At 45.1% G+C, this 5000-nt stretch overlaps 1 pseudogene; it reads right to left on the reverse strand.

Moving 5' to 3' along the window:
* Positions 1 to 4275: 4275 nt before the first annotated feature.
* LOC126357286 (large subunit ribosomal RNA) overlaps positions 4276 to 5000 on the reverse strand; it is a 3328-nt pseudogene continuing 2603 nt past the window's right edge.

Below are 5000 nucleotides of genomic sequence, written 5' to 3' on the forward strand. Positions count from 1 at the left end.
ACAACTAGCTGATCTTCACTATCCTGATCCGCATCGTCATCAGGTAAGAGGGTTTGGAGCAGTGATTTTATAGTCTCTTCCCATGTCATGGTAAGAGTCTGGTTCCCAGTTTTAATGTTGCTAACAACATTCTCTGTGCCATATTTTGGCTGGAGTACTCTTCTCGTTATGGCCCATGGATCGTTTTTGTCACAGTCAGAGGCCCACTTCTTCCATGTCTCTTCTTTTGCCTTGGCTATTTCCTTGTTGAACCGGTTTTTAATTTTGTTGTAGTTTCTCTTTGCAGCTACCAGAGCAGTTCCGTTTTCAATTTTGCGTGTATGTTGTAGTAATCGCCGTGCAGACATGGTGTCCCGCCGCAGGTTTGCTAGCTTTGTGTTCCACCATGGTACTGGATTTTGCACCTGTCTCTTCCTTCTCATTGATTTTTTACAGCTCTCATAGACTGCCACCTGCAGTCTGTTTACTTTTTCGTTGACCCCCTCCTGTGGGTTTTGTAGCCAGTTCTCTGTGGCACTGATGAGCTGTCTATCAAAGATTGACCACTTTGCACAGCTAGTATTATAATTTGGAAGTTCTTCTTTTGCCCTCATTCTCTGTGGTACTCTGGCCTCATAAGTGATTGCCCTGTGGTCACTTGATGTCCATTCCTCGTGTACCATCCACCTACACAGCATTCTGGCAGCTAAGGGTGTACATATTGTAACATCTATGTTACTCTCCCCATTGGGCCCACTGAAAGTAGTTAGCTGCGATCTCTCGTTTATAACTAGAAGACCATGTTGAGAGATAAAGTCCTCCAACTTTCTGCCTGCCTCGTCTGTTGTTTGGCTGTGCCAGACTGGTGAGTTGGCATTTGTGTCAGCTCCTATGACTACTGCTTTCCCACTCAGTTTGTCCAGGATGACGTCCAATTCTTTGAGGAACTGATCTACAGGTGAACCATATTGGCAATAGAGGCTAACTGCGTAGATCTCGCCAAAGTTCCCACTTACACTAGCAACAGCCATGTGCTTATTGCAGAAATTTGTGAGCTGCATTGCTGTTAGTGTCTGCGACCGGGCTGCTATAGCTGCCTTTGTTGCTCCGTGTTTGGCGCTATAGATGAGCTGGTAATTTGGGGGATAGCCAACTACTTTGTTGTTTATGCAGTAGGGTTCCTGGATCAACAGCACATCCACATTCTCTTCATTTATTCTCTGTGCCAGTTGATCTGGGACTTTTTTTGCCCTTTGCCCATTTATTTGGAGAATCTTAATGACATTGTTCTGTGTGCTGGTCCCTTGTCTTCTTCCAGTTTGCAGAGGCCCATCGTCCCTACTGGCCATAATCAGTTCTGTAGGTTATTATGGCCTTGACTTTGTTATATTCTGGGCAGGATTTCTCTGTTACGGCATGGTTGTGTGGCTTCTTAGCACGCTTGCAGTTTGCACAGTGTGCTGGCTGATCTTTCATTGGGCAGTCCTTGTAGGTGTGTCCAGATGCTGCGCAGTGACCACAGATGTTTTCCGCGCTTGTGCACTTGGCAGCTGTGTGTCCATGTCCCTGGCATTTGAAACACCTGTTTATGTTGTTGTAGTTTTTCACTTTATGTGATGTACAGTTTATGTACACACGGCCTTGCTGTGTTAGTTTATTCCAGAGCTCTGGTGTTGTCTCCAAAACCAAGTTTACGTCTTCCCGTTCCTTCGGGCCAGTCTTGAACAGCACCTTCATGCCATCCATCACCTCATCCTGAGATATGTTTAGCCTGGAGAGGTTTCTCTCAAACAGCTCGGTTTTCAGCTCCTCTTCTGTTCTCTGTCTTGGGACGTCGAAGATGATTACCTTTGGGTTTCTTTTCTTTGGATCTGATATAGCAATTCCGGACTGAGCTATGTCTCCGCACTTCCTTATTTTTTCTGCATCCTGATCATTTGGGACCTCAAGAACAATGCCTTTATCTTTTACTGCCTTACATTTTGAGATCCTCACATCTTTTAGTGAAGTGGCGATTAGCGTCCTTACTGTTTCTTGAAGTTCTTTGTCTGTTTTCTGAACTCCGTCTGCTGGTTTAATCATGAGAACTTTTGGTTGCTGGGTTTTCCTGGGCTCGTTTTTCGGTATTGATGGTTGTGCCGCTGCCTTGCTGGCATAGCTCTCGACTTGTACAGGAGATGTATTTACAGTGGCCTTGACACACCTCAGCTCTGTTGATAGCTCTAGAATCTCCATTTCATATTTCTTCAGTATCTGCTCGTATACTGACAGTTTCCCTAGTATGAATTTCTTCTGGGCGTTGTTTATCTTGTTGTTCTCATTAAACAGAAACGCCTCCATCTCTTCTCTTATGTTTGACATTTCTTGATGGTCGATACATATCTTAGTTCCTTCCTTGTCAATTTGATTCATGGAGTTTCGGCCCAGTTCCTTTACTGTGTCTACATTTTCTTTACTGGGCCCCATCCTGGGGCGGCTTTACAGAGCTCTTCTGTTCCTCAGGGCTTAGATTTCCACCCGTGATGAGAACACTACAGGGTACAGAAAACTTCTAAGGGAAGTTTCTCTAATTGTCAGGCATTATCCTCTTCCACCTTCACACATGTACATGATATTTCTTACGTAGGTAGAGTTCCTAACCTAAAGAAAGAACAGTAGAGTTACTAACCTAATCCTATCCTCTTCCACCTTCACACATGTACATGATATGTCTTACGTAAGTAGAGTTCCTAACCTAGAGAAAAAAAAAGAGTAGAGTTACTAACCTAATAATAACATGAGAAGTATAAGGGACCCGTCTAACCTACGATGCTAAATCACCAAGGAGTTTATTTCCTATCGCCGACGTTCATGCAGAGCTGACAGCTACACATACACATACACATACGACTTAGCTACTCTGAGGGTATTTCCTAATCTAGCATAAAAAAAAAAAAAAACAACTTATATGATAACAGCAAAAGTTTATTTTTCAGTCAGATTTCCTAACCTAACACACATTTTCCTACCATCGGCGTCGTGCAAGAGAGCTGTCACTGCACTCGATATTCGTTTCGGTTTCCTTTCCTAGCCTAACACATAGTTACACAGTTTCCTTTCCTAGCCTAACACATAGTTACACAGTTTCATAATTACAGACACATGTTGCACGCGATCTTTCTCATGTTAATGAGTGTTTTAACCTAACAGACAACAGAAGATGTAAAGACAGGCCTACCGAAATGTCAGGGCATACTATACACGTCGACAGAAAGGCTGGTATCATTGGTGGCTGGCGAGCGAGAGGGACAATTCTTCAATAAGAGCCCTACTCAGTGATGAGTTCTCTGTTCCTTCCCGTTTCCACGTTGCCCGCGCGTGTGCGTAGTCCATAAAGAAATACTGTTCCGCTGCTATATTATGGCAGAGGAACCACTAGTTCTTTATGTCAACAGTATGGAGGTGAAAAAGCGTACGGCACCACGTGTTTGATAGTTTCCTACAGGCACGATTTAACCTAAGAAATCTGCACTTCCCGACAAACATGCGGCCGCTTCGGAAACTTTGCTTTCAGTACCAGTAACTATAGATCTCACGAGGATAAAAGTGCTTCCCTCTACATCACTGTATAGCACGATACATGGAGAACACAATCCCATGCATACAAACCTGCTACCGACAGCCGTCACGTGGATGCAAGCGGATTACTACAGAGACGCGATGTGCGCGCGGTCCGACACGTGGCCGCTTCGATGTCGTCACTTACAATGCCTATAGCTCCTAAACACACAAAATAATGTGCACTTCTCTTTTCATATTTGGATAGAGAGTCACATGGAGAACAGCAGTGAATGCGTTCACAAGAGCTATCGGCTATCGTCAGGCGGATGCAAACGGATTACTGCATAGGCGCGGCAGAACAACGGCGCGTGTGCGCGCGCGTAGGAAAATCAATTAAACAGCTGTATTCTGAAAAGTACACCACAGTTTCTCTACGTCGTTTGATAGAGTACAAGAACATCTATCAATCGGTGGTCTTGAACTTTCCCCAGCACCCTATCTTTGGGTGACTATCGGCAACTTCCGGTCGCCACGTGGTTACCACGCGTTCTTCGCTTTGGTCGCCTGTAACTTTAAAAATATCAATGAAAGCTTCACTTATTTACACACTGTCCGCTAGAGGAAAGCCTGAAGAATGCATCCGTGTGCTTGAAAGCTAGATAACGATTGAAGCTACTCGGATGGAAACGGATTTCTAAAAGCATGCGGTGCGCGCGGAGAACCGCGCGAGACAAAGAGCAAGGCACGACCACCAAAATAGCACTTTCTAGACACAGTGGCTGACTTTACTGCCGATTTACATATGAAATACAATTACAGCGCCTGTCCAGTACCATTGAAGTTGCAAGAATTCACGAGGGTTGTGGTAAGTCATGGCTTTACGAAAACATCGATTTTTGAAAAACTTTGACACAAATACCTTTTCGACGACTCAGGTGATGTATCAGCGACGTTCCACGATGTAGTCTGCGTCGGTGAAGCACTTCACAAATACCACAACATCACTAATTCAGACGACACAACACTAAATTTCCAATTTCGAAAAAGTCACCATAACACAAGATCGGTTAGAGCGAGGGAAAAGATTTTCCTACACGGGTTGTAATGTCACAACGCGAGACTCTGTGCCAAATAGGACAGCGGGAATCTCGTTAATCCATTCATGCGCTTCACTAATTAGATGACGAGGCATTTGGCTACCTTAAGAGAGTCATAGTTACTCCCGCCGTTTACCCGCACTTGCTTGAATTTCTTCACGTTGACATTCAGAGCACTGGGCAGAAATCACATTGCGTCAACACCCGCTAGGGCCATCGCAATGCTTTGTTTTAATTAGACAGTCGGATTCCCCCAGTCCGTGCCAGTTCTGAGTTGATCGTTGAATGGCGGCCGAAGAGAATCCGCGCACCCGCGCGCCCCCGGAGGAGCACGCTAAGGCGGACGCGGCCTCGCAGCAAGGAAGATCCGTGGGAGGCCAAGGC

This window comes from Schistocerca gregaria, chromosome 3 (genome assembly GCF_023897955.1).
Source record: "Schistocerca gregaria isolate iqSchGreg1 chromosome 3, iqSchGreg1.2, whole genome shotgun sequence".
Classification (NCBI taxonomy): Eukaryota; Metazoa; Arthropoda; class Insecta; order Orthoptera; family Acrididae; genus Schistocerca; species Schistocerca gregaria.